The sequence below is a fragment of the Pteropus medius genome, unplaced genomic scaffold, assembly GCF_902729225.1.
Source record: "Pteropus medius unplaced genomic scaffold, Ma_sr-lr_union100, whole genome shotgun sequence".
Lineage (NCBI taxonomy): Eukaryota > Metazoa > Chordata > Mammalia > Chiroptera > Pteropodidae > Pteropus > Pteropus medius.
In genome coordinates, this window is record NW_024342473.1 from 19,516,600 (window position 1) to 19,535,190 (window position 18,591).

Here is an 18,591-nt window from a genome sequence, read left to right on the forward strand (position 1 = left end):
ATAGGGCAATGTAACTATTAAATTGATTTCTAATTTTATTGCATCGTTGTCAGTGAACATTTTATGTGATTTTGGGCTCATTGGTATTTGTTTGCAGTTTACTTTTTGACTTATAGTCAGTTTTTAAAAATGTTTTGTGTGTGCCATAAAGAATATAATTCCTGTAATTTGGGTTGTTTACATATGATTGTAGATTTATATACACAAAAACACATACATATATGAGGTTCCAAGTTAGTATTTCTTCAATATAAATTATTTATTTTTGTATCCTTATGTAACAACCCTCTTTTTTTCTTGAAGTTTTAAAAATTGATATTGTTATATGAGTTTAATTTTTATTAATATTTTTCTAGTCTGTTTTATTTATGTTTGTTTACATAATGGCCTCCCCATCATCAAGTTTTAGGTGTGTCTCTTATGAGTGGTACATGGTTGATTTTTTTTTAAATCTTTCTGAGAATCTCTGTCTTTTAGTAGGCAAGTTCAATATATTATTTTTTATATACTTTGATTATTGACCTATTTGGACTTATTTCTACTATTTACATTGTGTTTTCTCTTTACCACCTTTTAACTTTGATTTTTTTTTTTCTTCTCTACTTTCTATTAGGTTAATATCGTTTTCAAATTTATTCTCCCTTTTCCTCTCTACTGGAAGTTTGCTGTCTGCCTAGGTTTGGAATTAAAAATTTAAAAGTCCCCTGTGAGAAGTTAAAACTTCCAGACTTCCATACTACCTTCCCAGCTGGAGGCAGGGCAGGACTTTTCCACCTCCCTTTTCATGGCAGGATTGCTCTTCAAAGGTCTTCCTCCAAGGATATCTCTGGAGTCCCCAGAGTCTGTGTTTCAGGGAGCTTGGGGAGATCCTTTATGCAGCTTTTGAACTTGAACAGAGAAAGTGGCCAAGAAGCTGGCTAGGTACAGAGCCAGGACTTCTCTGCCCTAGGCCAGGGGTCAGTATGAGGTGTAATGGCACTTGAAGAACTATGTAGACCATCAAATGAATCAGAGGGTCAGCTCAGACTGAACCCATTGTGGCTTTTTTTGTTGTTGTTGTTTCTCTTCATTCTGAAACTATTCTTTCTTTTTGAACTTAGCTGCTTATTTAAAATTTACTTTTCATTGCATTTTTAACCAGCATTTTCATGGGTAGGTACCAATCTGCTACATTATAAAAAGCTGTGGGAGTTAGTTTACTTATCTTACAGAATGTTTACAGGTTCCAAGTCTCACCTTCCCCCTCAGATCTTTTTGTTTTTATCTTTTTTCCTCGGTTTCTGGTTAGTCAACTTACAAGTAGATTCTTTTTTCTTTGTATTACTCCTTGGCAATGATGATTCATTTTGAAGTTCTGAATGGCCTTTGTTCTGGCCTTTCCTCACATGCCCTTTCTCAGATTGAGGCAGGCAAGATCTCCCCCGTACACAAGCTCCTGGATACTATGCTGTGTTAACATCCACAGTGCAGGTAGGACAACTGGACAACTGGACATACTTCTCTCTGCTGAAGTTTCTAGGTGTGCTGCTTTTGCTTCATTTTCCAGCAGTTTCTAAATGATGGCCCTGACAGATCTCAGCCTTCCTGACTGCACATGCCCCTGGCTGTGATGGAAACATACCCAACTGGAAGCAGTTGACATGCCCAGACCTTCCAGCATTTGGCTTCCCAATACAATATTTTGGGACCCTTATTTTCTATCACTACTTTCTGGCAAGGTGGCTGCCTTCAGCCACAGGCATTCCCTGGGCAGCTGTCTGAGTTAACATCTGAACTTGGCCATCACTAGCACAGCTGTGGACCCCGGCATTACCACTGGTGAGTAAATTCCCTACAGTGAGTGAACCTGCAGAAAGCTGCTTTGCCGTCTCTTCAGGTATGATTATCTTAGAACAAAGCCAGCTTGGCTTTATAGGTGTGAGACCCTTGCAGTTACTCTGGGCCCCACACTCAGTAAAGCCAGTACTTGGGTTAATACTCTGTTTTTGCTGTCTTGAAATTTTTAATAACTTTTGAATAAAATTTCAAAATTTCTATTTTGCACTAGGTTCCATAACTTTGTAGGCTATCCATAGGAGAAACAGAGATTATCACTGACACTTGAAGAAGTGAGTGGGCTTATTGACTAACCTAGTTTCTTAGGAGTCCAGGGCAACAAACATTAGGAGTGGTTGTTTACAAATGTATTTTCAGATGTAGTGCCATATCCTGCAAAACTTATTTGCAGGATATGGAACAACAAAGTAATTTCTGACCTTTGGTGCTTTCATTGTATTTTGCATTGATTCTACATCAAGACTTAAAGGTAGCCTTTGTCAAGAAGGATTTTCTAAATTCAGACTTAAGGCATGTCTAGAACTGGGCGGGAGAACTCAAATCACAGGTTTTTTCTTAGGTGTGAGGCTCACTGCTGTAGCCTACAAGGGAGATATTACACGGACAAATGAATTGCCTAAAGTCTGCCCCTCTCAATTCTAAAGGATTATGAAAGAAATAAGGAAGACAAAGAAGAGGCAAGGTCAGAGACCAGAGTCTTGGCAAGGTCTGTTGGTGAGGAGGTGTAGTAGGAGGTGAGTTGATAGATGAGCTTGAGCCATCTCTCCTGGGCCTCCATGGCCTGGGTGTACAAGTGACCCAACAAGTCTCATGTGTTCTGATGAGACATAGTCTTGAGAGCGCAGAGATATATCAAAGAGCTCTGGTCAAAACAAAGAGGTAGCTGAATAGGAATTTTGAGAAGGCCAGAAACACAAATTTCAGAGAGATAGTACTTCATTTCAAAAATCCATACCAGAAAAACTATACTTCAGGCATCATCAGTCCAGGGAACACAAAATCCAGCCACTCCACTATCTATCAATGAAGATTTAGATAATACCACCTCTGCTGCTGTGGGTCATCGAAATTCTTACAGACCTCAATACACACAGGTGTTGTCTTAAAGGAGAACAGGGAGATGGAGGAAAAGTTTTAAAGACAACATTTTACTCAAAGAAACCCAAGAGAATTCACATAAAAGAGTTGTCTGAATTATTTAACTGAATTAGGTTTAACTGAATGGGATAAGTTTAGGGTTCAGCTCCCTATGGATGAGCAGATGAGTTATGGAGAAATAAAGAAGCTGTTTTCTATGCATATCTAAGTGCAGAGTGAACGAATTTGTGACACCACTACAAATATGTAGGACTTCCTGCCCAGCCAGTTATGGACAGCAGTTCTATTCACAAGCTTTAGCAGAGGTGGCATATGTGGTGGGGTGGGGCTAACGTACTCTATTGAGCCGAAGAGCCAGCATCATGACAGAACTGACCTCTTACCTCATAGATAGATGCCCTTTCTTCAAAGGCATTAGCAACCTCACATGGGAAGTTCATTTGGGACTTATCTGGGAGGCAGTTTTTCTCTTGTCACCTACTTGGACATAGAGAAGGTTGTACATATCCTGGTATGCTGCTCCAAGAACTTTGAGATCAATGGGAAAAGGCCAGTCTGGCAGATTATGGTGTCCTTTTGCCTGTGTATTGTCCTAGTCATATTCTTGTGCTGAATGAATCACATCTGGGATCAAGGAAGCAATATCAACTTGGACAAAATCCTAATGTACTTATCTGGATCTAACATCCCATCAGTCCCTTGTCCATACAGTCCTCTGTGGGCTACACCACCACCTGCAGGCCAACCCTGAAAAGTACAAGTCCAAGAAAACAGAAGAAATCCTGAACCGTATTCTGTACAACCAAGATATCAACATTATGCTTCAAATGTTCATGGTTCTAGAGTAAGAACCTGAATGTTTCATCACATATATTTAATAATTCTTAAAATTTATTATAAGATTCATTACACATTTCTTCTCTTTGGCCGTTTTAATAGCTGACATTCTCAAAACTGAAATAGGCTTTTTTGGTTCTCAGAGGCAGATGCAGTCTTCCAATGAGCGTCGCTTAATTCCTCCAACCTTCCGCTAACCTACCTGACCCAGCCCACCCAAATGAATGTCGCCAACCATTGAGAAGTTATCTGGCTGGGAATTCTGAGGACATGTAGTCCTAGCTATCATTTATAATCAGGCACAGGTAGAGGCCCACACAATTGGATTTTTATGATATGTAGGTATAAGAGAAATAAAATAGTTAAGAATGAGCTTTAAGTTTATATTCTGAGCTACTGAATTGTCTTTGTCCATTCAGGCTGCTATAACAAAGTACTGGGTATCTTACAAACAACAGGAATTTATTGTTCACAAATCTGGTGGGTGGAAGTCTGATATCATGCAGCCAGGTGGTCACCTAGTGAGAGTCCTCTTACTGGTTCATAGTCAGCATCTTCACATGGTAGAAGGTGTTAGGGAGCTCTCTGGAGTTCTTTTATAAAGGCATGAATCCCATTCATGAGTGCTCCATCCTCAAGACTTAAGACCCTCCTAAAGGCCTCACATACTAATACCATCACTTTTGAGATTTAGGATTTAACATTTGGGAGGACACACATTCAAACCATAGCATGGGTGAATGGTAAAGCCAGTAGCTGCAGTGGGGAAACTATGGGAGAAACAGATTTGGGAGATAAGATCAAATTCTATTTTTAAAATGTTCAGCTTGAAATGCTTATTAGACATCTAATGGAAATGTCAAATAAGCAGCAGGATGTGTTTCTTAAGTCTGGAGCTCAGGGGCAATGTCAGATCTGGAGGATATGTAAATCAGGGAGTTACTGACAGATAGAATTTAAAGCCATGGGACTGGATAAGATCTCCTCCAAAGTGAGGAGGTATAGTTAACAGGAGAGGTTTTAACAAATTTAAAAACTGAGAATAAGAGGAAGGAGCTAGCAGACTAGGATGAAGCCAATTAAGAATGTAGGAGGAAGACTGAGATGATACGTTGACCCAGAAGCCAACTGGTTGATGGAGTCAAATGCTACTGAGAGGTCAAGTGAGAGAAGGTGTAGGCATTGTTCAGAGGATTTGGAGAGATGGGGCTCATAGCTGATACTGAGAAGAATGACTTTAGTAGAGTTGTAGAGAAGAAAATGTGATTGAAGAAGATTGAAAAAGAGACTATGAAGTGAGAAGTATTGACAACTCATTTTGGAAATGGTGATGCAAGTGGACCTGAGAAGCAGGAGGGGGTACTTGGAAGAAAGCATAGATTCTTGGGAGGACAGATTTATTTTAAGATGGGAGATATTATAGCATGTTTATATACTGATGGTACTTTTCACAGTAGAGAGAGGAAATGTGGAAATGTTGGACAGAATGGATGATGGAAAGAGCAAAGCTCTTGAATAGGTGAGAGGAGATCCAGGGCTTAAGTGGTGATGTCTAAGAGAACTTACACTCCAGGACAGTTCTTCCATCACAAAGGAAGGAAAGGCAAGAATTGTAAAAGTGATGATGGGAAATTGTCATAGTTATCTTCTGATTGCTTCTACCTTCTTAGAAAAAGCAGAGATGAAGTCTCTTTTCACCAGCTCCTGCTAGCCCAGCTAAGTGAGACTCTGCTGGCAACCCAGAATCCCATCAATTTATCCTGACAACTGAGTTAGAAGAACCCAAGAATCTTATGGAAGATTCTGGATTCCCAGCAGTGCCACAGCCAGCTCTGTCCAATAGAAAGGATGCCAGTTAAAGAAGCAAACACATGATATTCCCCCACCTGAATTCAGAACCCACCTGAGCAAGTTAAGGCTTTTCAGCCACCCAAACTGGACAGCACAGTTTACTGGAGTGTGAAGTGGAAAAAGAGCAAGTTCTGGTTAAAATGTCCACCACCATCGGCTGAGGCTGCTGGCACCCTATAAAAAAGTCAAAAGAACTACCTTAAAATTCTTTAGATTCTATCTATACTGTGTTTCTAACCTACTTGTTCTCAGCAATTTTCCAACTTTGTCCTCATATTTCGATATTTTGGCATTAAGTGGTTTTTTATTTCAACTTCTCCGTAAGTTGCTTCCTCTTGAATCTCTTGAACTTATTCAGCTCCAATAAACCTCAGACATGTCCCAGGCTCCCAGCTGTGATATTGCCCTCCTAGCCTGCCTGGATTCTACTTTTTCAGTGGGGGAGGTCCTCACACACATAGGAGAACATGTAAAATAGATTTTTAAAGGATAAACTACTGTTATTGATTAATTAAAGCAGCAGCAGCAATAGCAGAGCTTTCTGAGCAAGATTTTGCCATCCAATCCTCTATCCATCTCTAGTTGCCCCCCTCAAAAAAAAAAAGCCTTCTAAAGGAATAACACATCCTTTGGGAAAATGAGAGAAAGTGTAAATGAATTAGGGTTTAGAGAAGATGAGAATAAAGAAGGTTGTTTTCCCATGGAAGACCCCCACCTCTACCCCAATCTCAATCACAATACTATGGCACACACACTTAAGGTATTTAAGTAAATGAACATCTAACTAAATAGGAGTCAGAGTGAATATTTACATTCCTATAATGTGACTAAACAAATGAGGTGGCTTTAAAAAACAAAACAAAACAAATAACGCTTATATTGAAAGCCAGATACTCAGTTGGTTATGTGCCATGACTCAGAATGATTTTGAAACTTCTTGTTTGGAAGTACCTTAGTGCTCTTTTTACAAATAGGGTGATCGACCATCTCAGTTTGTTCAGGACTGAAGGGTTTCCCAGGATGTGGGAATTCCAGTTTGAAAACTAAGACAGCCTTGGGTAATTTTCCTGGTTTACCTGGAACTGAGGGAGATTTTCAGTTCTCAAGGTTTGAGTGTTCCAAGCAAACTGGGTCGAGTTTGGTCACCCTATTTATAAACTACATGAGAACCACCAGCTCATTGTTTTGTAGTCATAACTGTGTTACTCAATTTGATCTCCTTCTTATTTTTAAAACTTGGCCCCACATGTCTCTTGGCTGTTTCAAAAGATCAAATTTATCTTCGTCAAACAAATATGTGGAAGCACTCAGAATAGTCGGAAGGCAATTTTAAAAACCTCTCCTTCTTTCCTTCCTCTCTTCGTTCCTCCCTGCCTCTTACCTTCTCCTATCTAGATCACTATGTAAAAGTATATAGTACTAGTGGTGGATATGACAGACTCTTTCCTTGACTAAACTTTACTTAGGCTCCTCTGAACCCTCTTGTTTAGGTCTCTATCTTGGCCTCTATCCATCTTTGGCTTAACCAGCCCAATTTTAGCAAGAATCCTGTGAAGTCAGTTTAGCAAGAATCCCACTACCCTTGGTATCTGATCACCCTCAATATCTGATCTCATTCCTCATCTCCCACTCTCGATATCTGATCACCTCAGCCTTCCTACAAGAATCCTATTAAGTTGGTTTAATAAGAATCCCCCTACTCTTAATTACTGTTCTGAATAATTTTCCATTCATTGACCCCCTTATTCTGCTCATTGGCTATGAATCCCTAGCTGTCTTTGCTGTCTTTGTTTTAATCTCTCCCCTGCTGCAATGAGTGATTTCAGTAGTCCCGAATAAAGTCTTCTGTACCACATTAATAAGTGTCTGAATAATTTTTTCTTTAACAGCTATGATGCCATGAATGAGAAAGTCATCATCGGACACCTGGACCTTTCATCCAGGACCCCAAGTGTACACTTTTGAAGCCTTTGTCTCACTCCTGACTGATTAGGGATCCATAGGTGAGTCCAGCTCCTGAGCCAGTGCTCTGGATGGCAGTCTGTTGAAGCCTGGTAAGGACAGATATTGATTCTTAAGATTCTGAGAATACTCTCTAAGGCTGGGTCAGAGTCCCAGGATTCTTTGGTTGAAAACCTGTTTGAGCAAGCATCTTCCTGAATGGAAGTCTAGGACCTTTTTGAGTGGGGATTTACTCCCTGACTCTCGAGTAGAAAATTCCTGGCCTTTTTAGAGGCCTCTACTCTAGAAGCTGGGTTACAGTCCCAGGCAAATGGAGGTTAGGTCGGCGTCCAAGGCTTCTTTGTTTACAAGGTACCATGTGGTAAGAACCTGCAATTTCTCAGTGGTCTGAAACTTCATCTCATACTCCTGTTGACCATGTGCTCCACTACCACGACACTAACTCTGTCCACATTCTCCTTGTTGGAATGATTTTACAAAGGATAGTTTGGAACTTGGATGACTTCCCCAAACTGGTTCCCCTAAGACTTCTCCTTTACCATTGTTCTGTTTCTCTTTCCTCCTTTTATCACTTTCAGTCTTCCCTTCAGCTCCCTTGGATCCTTTGATATGAATACCTTCAAGGCCCTACTTCCTACATCTCTGTCTATTCCTGCAAGACTTTTCTCACTCTAGCCCCTCAATTCCGTATAGTTACTTGAACTTTAGGTGCCCTGTGCCCCATTAAGGGTCCCCCAGAAGAAACTATATGTCAGGGAAAAAGAAAATCTTTAAAGTCTCCACCACAAATATTGATATAAAGCATTAGCTCTCATCTTGATCAGGTAATCTTAATTTATTCCATTCGTAAGAAACACAATTTAGGTAAAAATGTAAAATGGAGTCAAGATGAGAGCCAACTATTTTACATAAACCAGCAAGCTTTATATTGCTGTGTTTATCTGACTCATGTCTAAAATTTTAGAATGAAAGCTATGAGGTCTCTATTTGCATTTGAATGTTTATGTATATATGTTTGTATATGTATGTTATGTATATGTGGTATTTTTCTACCTCTAGATGGTATTACCAAAATAATTTATAAAATGTCATAAAGGAGCTCTATTCTATGGAAGACAGATAAATAAGTTCTTATATAAATTAAATATTCCTAAAACTCCCCAAAATATAGAAACTGATCCAAATGCTTTTCAAGTTATGTGATTTGGGAAAATCATGGTAAAAAAAAAAGTCTAGTTTAATATTGTTGGTCTAATAAAAATAGCTATGTCTTTTGAATTATCAGCATTAAGTTTAATATCAGCATACATTTTGTATTTAACTTTTTTAAGGTTTCTTTGCTTTTGTAATTTTTTTGTTGCTTGCCTAACATGCATGTGCCGATAAAATAGTTAACAAGAAAACAAGTTGAGATGATGGCTACTTTCTTTTAATTTTGAAATATATCTGCCTAAAAATAGTTTCTAAAATCTTTTTGGTAACTTGCAACCTTAGAGTTATTCTGAGTTAATTAGTAGATAGTCATTAAATATGTAGATCATTTCTAAATAAGCAGAACTATTAAACCTTAAATTATTAAGCACAAATTGGCTTCTTATTTTTACATGATACAGAGAGCCTAAATATAATTGAGTAAGTTAATAAGCATACTCTTTCTGACACATTGAAAAACTGTACTATCAGGAAGCATATACCTATAAAATTATGAGATGGTATATTCACAAAATTTGCTAATCAGTCACAGAATGCTGGTTTATAACAGACAATTCGCAATTGTTTTCTATTATAAAGTTTACTAATGGTTAAAAATTATAATCAATATATGTAAACAAAACTACTAGAAACAATAAGGGTGAAAGGAAACAACTTTGTATGAAAAGCATGCAAGGAAAGTAGAATGTATTTTGATAAGGAAAAGTATACGAATTATGTAGAATGGGTTTTTGTAAAGAGAACAGGAGAGTAATTTTGTCCTAAAATAAAAGAGGAAAATATAGGACCAAAAAAAGAATGGATATAAAAAGTTGTAGAAGGTTTGTAGGAAAGTAATCTTGGAAAAGGAATCTTGTCTCATATGGTCAACAGTAGCTAAGATTGGATAGATATATTTATAGGGTTGGTTTTTTTTTTTCAAAATGAATTATAATATCAAAAGTACACTGATGCAAAACTAGAATTTGGTTTTCTCTGTTGAAATAATAAAGTTTTCTTAGATTTTTGGTCTGCCCTTTTAAAAAACATTTATTTGTTTTAAAATTATATTTGACATACAATATTATATTAGTTTCAGGTGAACGACATAGGGAGTAGACATTCATATACCTTATGAAGTGATCACTATGATAAGTCTAGTAACCTTCTGCTGCTGTACAAAGTTATTATGATATTATCGACTGTATTTTCTATGCTGTACATTACATCCCTATGATTTATTCTATAGCTGGAAGTTTGTACTTCTTAATCCTCTTGACATTTTTTGCCCATCTCCCACCTACTCCCCTCTGGCAACCATCAGTTTGTTCTCTGTATCTGTGAGTTTATCTCTGTTTTGTTTTGTTTGTTTGTTTTATGTTTTAGATTCCACATATAAGTGAAATCTTACAGTCTTTGTCTTTCTCTCTCTCACTTATTCACTCAGGATAATACCCTCTAGGCATATCCATGTTTTTACAAATGTCAAGATTTCATTCTTTTTTATGGCTGAGTAATAGTCCATTGAGTATATATACCACATTCTTTGTCCATTCACCTATTGTTGGACACTTAGGTTGCTTCTGTATCTTGGCTATTGTAAATAATACTGCAATGAACATAGGGATGCATATATTTTTTAAATTAAGTTTATTGGCATAACATTAGTTAATACAATTATATAATTTTTAGGTGTACATTATCATTTGACATCTGTATATTCTAATGTGTGTTTACCACCCAAAGTCCAGTTTCCTTCAGCTACCATATATTTGATCCCCTTTACCCACTTCACCCTCCCCCTCTAAACCCTATATTTGACCCTCTTTACCCTGTCTACCTCCTCCCCCACCCCACTAGTAACCACTAGTCCATAGTGTTCTAGTAACCACTAACCTATAGTCCATGTCCATGAGTCTCTGTTTGTCCTGCTCATTTGTTGCTTTTAGGTTTATATCCCAAATATAAGTGATATCAAATGATTTCCAACTTGTTCTGTCTGGCTTATTTTGCTTAGCATGATTATCTCGAGGTCCATCCATGTTGTTGCAAATGGCAGTATTTCATCTCTTCTTATGGCTGAGTAATATTCCATTGTATATATGTACCCAGCTTCTTTAGCTAATCATCTATCATAGGACACTTCGGTTCCTTTTTCTCCACATCTTCTCCAACATTTGTTATTACTTGTCCTGTTGATTATAGCTATTCTAACAGGTGTGAGATGGTATCTCATTGTTGTTTTGATTTGCATTTTCCTACTAGTTAGCAATGTTGAGCATCTTTTCAAATATTTGTTGCCATTTGTATGTCCTCTAGGGAGAAGTGTCTATTCAGGTCCTCCGCCCATTTTTTGATTGGATCGCTTGTTTTCTCGTTGTTATTGAGTTGTATGAGTTCTTTGTATATTTTGGATATTAGGCCCTTATCAGAGGTGTTGCTTGCAAATATGTTTTCCCATTCGGATGGTTCTCTCTTTACCTTGTTGACGATTTCTTTTGCTGAGCAGAAGCTTTTTAGTTTGATGTAGTCTCATTCATTCATTTTAGCTTTTACTTCCCTTGCTTTTGAGGTCAAATTCATAAAATCCTCTTTAAGTCCAAGGTCCTTGAGTTTAGTTCCTGTGTTTTCTTTGCATTTTATTGTTTCAGGTCTTATATTCAGGTCCTTAATCCATTTTGAGTTAATTTTGGTGTGTGGTGATAGACACCAGTCTAGTTTCATTCTTTTGCAAGTGGTATTCCAGTTTTCCCAGCACCATTTATTGAAGAGGCTTTCTTTTCTCCACTGTATGTTTTTGGCTTCTTTGTCAAAAATTATTTGCCCATATAAATATGGGTTTACTTCTGGACTCTCGATTCTGTTCCACTGGTCCGTGTGTCTGTTTTGCTGCCAATATCATGCCATTTTGATTACTGTCGCTTTGTAGTATAATTTGAAGTTAGGCAGAGTGATGCCTCCAGCCTCGTTCTTTTTTCTCAGGATGGCTTTGGCAATTCAGGCTCTTCTGTGCTTTTATACAAATCTGATGATTTTTTGTTCTATTTCTTTAAAAAATGCTGATGAAATTTTGATGGGGATTGCATCTGTATAATGCTTTAGGTAATATGGTCATTTTAACTATGTTGATTCTTCCAGTCCAAGAACACAGAATATCTTTCCATTTCTTTGTATCTTCTTCAATTTCTCTTAATAGGGTCTTATAGTTTTCATTATATAGGTCCTTCACTTGTTTCGTTAAATTTATTCCTAGGAATTTTATTCTTTTCATTGCAATTGCAGAAGGAATTATTTTTTCCACTTCTTTTTCTGACTCTTCATTATTAGAGTATAGGAACGCTATGGATTTTCAAACATTGACTTTGAATCCAGAAACTTTATTTGCTTATTGTTTCTAGTAGTGTTCTTGTGGAGTCTTTAGGGTTTTCTATATAGAGAATCATGTCATGCAAATAGTGACTGTTGACTTCTTCATTTCCTATTTGGATGTCTTTTATATCTTTCTCTTGTCTGATCGCATTCACTAGGACCTCCAATGTTATACTGAATAACAGTGGTGATTGTGGACACCCTTGCCTTGTTCCTGATCTTAGAGGGAAGTTTTTTAGTTTCTCACCATTAAGTATAATGTTGGCTGAGAGTTTGTCATATATGACCTTTATTATGTTGAGGTACTTTCCTTTTATACTGGTTTTCTTAAGTGTTTTGATCATAAATGGATGCTGTATCTTATCGAAGGCTTTTTCTGAATCTATGGATATGATCATGATACTTTTTATTTAAAAAATTTTTAAATTTGTTTATGTGGTGTATACATTAATTGATTTGCATATGTTGAACCATTCCTGTGCCTCTGGGATGAAGCCCACTTGATCGTGGTGTATAATCTTTTAATATGTTACTGTATTCAGTTTGCTAGTATCTTATTTAGGATTTTTACATCTGTGTTCATGACAGATATTGGTCTGTGGTTTTCTTTTTGTGTGTTATCTTTACCAGGTTTTGGTATCAGAGTAATATTGGCCTCATAAAATGTGCTGGGAAGTATTGCCTCCTCTTTGATTTTTTGGAAGAGTTTGAGGAGAATAGTTTATTAAATCTTTGAATGTTCAGTAGAATTCACTGGTGAAGCCATCTGGTCTTGGACTTCTACTTTTTGGTAGGTTTTTGATAATTGTTTCAATTTCCACACTGCTGATCAGTCTATTTAGATTTTCCAGTTCTTCTTGATTCAGTCTAGGAAGATTGTATTTTTCTAAGTACTGGTCCATTTCTTCTGGATTATTAAATTTGATGTTATATACTTTTTCATAGTATTCTTGTATGATCCTTTGTATTTCTGTGATGTCAGTTGTAATTTCCCCTCTTTCATCCCTGATTTTGTTTATTTGTGCCCTTTCTCTTTTTTCTTTAGTGAGTCTAGCTAGGAGGTTGTCAATTTTATTTACCTTCTCAAAGAACCAGCTCTTTGTTGCATTTATTTTTTTCTATCTTTTTTTGTTTTGTTTTGTTTTTAGTTTCATTTATTTCTTCTCTAATTTTGATTATTTCTTTCCTTCTGCTGACTTTAGGCTTTATTTGTTCTTCCTTTTCTAGTTTTTTAAGATGAAGCATTAGGTTGTTTATTTGGGCTCATTCTTGTTTTTGGAGATAGGCCTGTAATGATTTGAACTTTCCTCTTATGACCGCTTTTGGTGTGTCCCAAAAGTTTTGATATGTTGTACTATCATTACCATTAGTTTCTATATATCTCTTGATCTCTCTTTTTATTTCTTGTCTGACTCAGTTATTCTTCAGTAGCATGTTGTTTAATCTCCATATATTTGTGGTTCTTCCTGATTTCTTTCTGCAGTTGATCTCTAGTTTCAAAGCATTATGATCAGAGAATATAGTTGGTATGATTTCAACCCTCTTATATTTGTTGAGGCTATCTCTGTGTCCCAGTATGTGGTCAATTCTTGAGAATGTCCCATGTGCACTAGAGAAGAACGTATGTGCAGCTGTTTGGGATGGAAGGCTCTATAAATGTCAATTATGTTTAGTTAGTCTAATGTGTCATTTAAAGATGTTATTTCCTTATTGATTTTCCATTTTGATGAACTGTCCATATATGACAGTGGGATATTTAGGTCCCCTACTATGATAGTGTTTTGGTCTGTTTCTCTCTTTAGTTCTGTTAGTAATTGCTTTTCATATTTTAGGGCTCCCTGATTGGGAGGATAGATATTAATAAGCATTATGTCTTCTTGGTTCATGATTCCCTTTATCATTATGAAGTGTCCCTCAGTATCTTTCTTTACCTTTTATAGTTCAAAGTCTATTTCATCTGATATTAATACCGCTACTCTCGCTTTTCTCTGAATTCCACTTGCTTGAAATATCATTTTCCACCCTTTCACTTTGCATCTTTGTCTTTGGAGCTGAGATATGTCTCTTGAAGGCAGCATATGGTTGGGTTTTGTTTTTTGATCCATTCTGCAACTCTATGCTTTTTTATTGATGAGTTCAATCCATTTACATTTAGGGTGATTATTGAAATATGAGGTCGGTCTTCTTATAGCCATTTTATTTTTTGCTTTCTGGTAGCTCAGTGTTTCCATTGCTTCCTTGTCCTTGTCCTTCTGTTTTCTTTATTTTGGTTGGCTTTTGTGGGTTTTCCCTCTGGTCCTTCTTGTTTTATATAATGGTTCTGAATATTTGGCATGTGGTTACCATTATGAATATGGAAAGAATAGTTATATATATATATATATACAGTCGTCCATTTTCTTCTGCACGTGCCTTATCTCCATTTGGATCCTTATGTCCTTATCTCCATTTGTGAATTTGGATCTTTGAATCCCCCCTTCTTAGTCATCGTTATCTTAATTTGTTCCTATGTATGCTGAATGTTCATTACTATCTTATTATAACAATTCTCTTCTTATTATTTAAGCTTATAATGTCCTGTTCTTAGTAAGGGTGGTACTCCTCTGCTTCTCTTTGCCTGATAGTCACTTTACTCCTAATTATGTATTTTGTGTGTGTGCGTCATTTTGTTTTAGGTGAACTGACCCCTTTCAGTATTTCCTGTTGTGCAGGCCTCGTAGTAGAGAATTCCCTCAATTTTTGTATGTCTGGAAAAGTCTTAATTTCTCCTTCATATCTAAAGGAGAGCTTAGCTTGATACATTATTCTAGGCTGGTAGTTCTTTTCACTTAATAGTCTAAATATTTGATTCCATTCCTTTCTGGCTTGTAAGGTTTGTGCTGAGAAGTCTGAGGATAATCTAATGGATTTAACCTTTATAAGTTACCATATTTTTCTCCCTGGCTGCCTTGAGAATTCTGTCTTTGTCATTGATTTTTGATAATTTTAATACAATGTGTCTTAGTGAAGGCCTTTTTGTGTTGAGATAATTGGGTGTTCTGTTGACTTCTTGAATTCCAAGCTCCAGCTCATTCCTTAGATTTGAGAAATTCTCGTAAACTATTTGTCTGAAAATGCTTTCTAATCCCTGTTCCTTTTCCTCGCCTTCGATAATGCCCATTATTCTTATGTTTCCTCTCCTGATGGTATCAACTAGTTCTTGAATTTCTTTCATTATTTTTCACTCTTCAGTTTCTCTCTTCTTCCTTCTGATTTATTTCTAGATTTCTGTCTCCGATATCACTGATCCTTTCCTCCATTTACTTGACTCTATTTCCCAAGCTTGCTATTTCATTTTTTAACTCTTGCTGTGTGTTCTTCATCTCCTGAAGTTCTATTTGGTTCTTTTTGAGGGTTTCATTCTCCTTGCTTTGCTCATCTAGTTGTTTTTTCAATTCCCGAAATTGTTGATTTGAGTTTTTTGGATCTCATTGAATTTTTTCAGAAGTACCATCCTGAATTCTCTGTAATTTAAGTCGTATATTTCTATGTCTGTAAGCTTATTTTCTGGAGATTTTTCTCTTTCTTTCTGAGATGCCTTGTCACCTTGGTTGTTCATGGTGTTTAATGGACTATTTCTCTGCCTGGCTTTTAATGGAAGTGTATTCTGCTGTTTTTCCAGAAAGAAGATTTATTATATAAAGGTTTCTCTTTAGTCTGTTGCAAAGAAGGCGCTTTTCTGTTGGTTTCCAGGAGGTGGCATCTAAGCCTCTTGGATCCCTGCTTTATATAAAGTCTTAATAACACTTTTTAAATTTTCTTGTAGATATTTAATCATGCTCGCTACCCTCAGTTTCTGTCTCTGTAAGTGTCAGCGACAGTCTCAGCAATGTTTGTTCAGATTCCTCTGGGGCTCCGCGGTGTTTGGTCTCAGAAGGTGTAGGGGGAGGGGCCCTCTGGATTGGGGGTTGAGGGCTGCGGCTCAGCCTCAGTTTTGCAACCGCTGCCCGCAGAAATCAGCTGTTGTTCCTCTGTGATCCCATCCTGCTTCTCTGTGGTCCCGTCCCGCTTTTCTGCCATACCTGTTTCTCTACCTTCTGCCCTGAAGACTGGGCCCTGCAGCTAGTTAGCCACAGCAGGAATGTTCAGGGAACTTGCAGCGTGAACTCGTGAACTCGCTGCTCCTTCTCCTCTCCCTGTCCTTCTGCAGGGAGCTCCGGTGGCTGCAAGAAGCAGCTTCTTTATTTCTTCTGGTCCGCCACCTGACACCCGGAGTTCTGACCTGTGGTAGCTCTTATGCACAGATCCCACACTCAGACTTGCTGGTGTGCAGTTTGGGTGTTTTTTGTTAAGTTTTAGATGTTCAGCTTATTGTTGTTTCAAGGGGAGAGATCTGAGGACATCTCTCACTCCACCATATTTCCAAAGATCCTTGCATGTATCTTTTGAATTAGTGTTTTGTTTCCTTCAGGTAAATACTCAGAAGTGGTATTGCTGGGCCAACAGACACATGAAAAGGTACTCAACATCACCAATCATGAGAGAAAGGAAAACCAAAACCACAATGAGATAGCACCTCACACCTGTCAGAATAATTATCATCAAAAAGACAGCAAAGAACAAGTATTGGTATGGAGGTGGAGAGAAGGAAACCCTTGTGCACTGCTGGTAGGATTAGAAACTGGTGTAGCCACTATGGAAATTCCTCAAAAAATTAGAAATAGAACTACCATTTTGGTCTTCTCTTGATAAGAGATTGTAAAAGGCTTTTCCTTACCTTTAAACCAGTGAAACAAAGATACTGTCTGTCTTCTCAGAATAATTTCCTGTGCTTTATGTTAATCTTTATTATGTCCTTAATTAATTCACTTTAACAAGAGCTAACATTTTTTATTGTCATGTTATCTCCTATATTTACTTTTGAATTCTTTTATTGTCACTTTGGTTAAATAGGTAGCTAAGTATTGTTTCACAGTGACCTGGTATTGTATTTAGTCAAGTATTCAAACCTTTTGACATTTTAGACAATTTTACTTTTCCAGAATCAAATCCTAAATGAAATATTGATTCCGAACTGAGCTTAAGATTTCTCAGATGGCTCTTGGAAAATTTCAAAGGATTTTTAGTTTTCATCTTATAAAAAGAGAGATGCCAAAAAAACAATTAGGTTTACTTGAAATGTTCAGTTGCAAGAAAAGCATTGTCAAATGAGGGATGCTTTAACCTTCTCTAGGTTATATTTGTATGAATAAAATGTTATTAATATAAATAGTTCAGAAATTGTATGAAATTTGTCAATACCCTTGCTGTCCATGATATGGTTTAATGGTATCAGTCATAATTTGTTATTTTAAATGTTGTATGCTGTAGAAATAATTCCTTTGTCAGTTGAAACGTTTTTATTATGAAGTCTCATCAGATCTTTAACCACAGCCATTTTAAGCCTTTTCTCATAGACAGATATTTTTTGTTTTACTGTGACTTTTCTCTGAAAGCACTTGCAATCAGATATAAGCAGAGTGTTTCATCTTCAACAAAAAGGAACTGTCTCTAAGATCCGTGGAAGAGACTGACAGGTCTGTGCAATTCAGGCTTCTGATGGCATTGCTAAAGTCACTCTGAGGCCATACCTTAACTGAGAAAGGATTTCCAAAACTCTAGTGGAAAAGCTGATAGGTTTGTAAAACTGCTAACCCCAATCCAGGAATTAATTACATGAGACTGAATGAACTGATGAAGTATGATTATGACTTTTGTTTGGAATATTGCTGCTGAATTTAAGGAACTCCTTTCCCTTTTATGTTATAACTCACAACAATTTAGTAGATAATACTTCCGTAAACAGAAATGAAACATTTATCTCTTCTGCCTGCCTGATCTCTCCAGAATTCAAAAACTCTTATTGAATGTTCTCATTTTTATGGCAATATAGTTATTTGTATAAGTTCAATAAGAATCTGTCCTCCTTGAAGAATGCAATTGAAAACATTGGTTATATAACCAGTGCTTTGACTGGAATGTCATATTTGAGAATGATGTACATAGAATCAGATATGACCAGATAGTTTTAAGGAACTAAGGTTGACTTTATGGAGCCAATGCTTACAAAGCCCTTTTGGGAAAACAGGCCTGGTACCTGGCTTACAGGCTTCCCAGCCTTACAGGAGAGCACAGATCACTTACTGGCAGGCCCAGGAAGCTTAGGATATTTCGGGGACCTAAAGAAAAGAGAAATTCACCCAGACCTATAGGTACTGTAGATCAAGTCTGGTGGCAAGTTTCTGGCTTGGCTTCCTAGTCTTGAGAAGCTTTTAAAAGTCTAATTTCAGATTCCTTATGACAAGTTCCAGCAAAGCAAACTTTCAAAGGTCTGTGTGGTCAATTACTTTTGCTGCAGCACTTATGTAAATAATAGGTCAGATCTAATAAGAACAGATTTGTTTTGTAAATAAGAATAATCTTACTTTG

General features: G+C 37.0%; 1 protein-coding gene across 2 annotated transcripts in view; it reads left to right on the forward strand.

The window, feature by feature from the left end:
• Nucleotides 1-18,591, forward strand: part of ZNF280D (zinc finger protein 280D) — a 235,065-nt gene that overhangs the window by 47,836 nt on the left and 168,638 nt on the right. The window contains exon 2 of one of the 2 annotated variants that reach the window (XM_039865503.1): nt 7,512-7,625. The exons of the other annotated variant lie outside the window; for it this stretch is intronic. The gene's annotated coding sequence lies outside the window, so the exon portion shown is untranslated. The remainder of the gene's footprint in view (nt 1-7,511; nt 7,626-18,591) is intronic. 2 annotated transcript variants of the gene reach the window in all.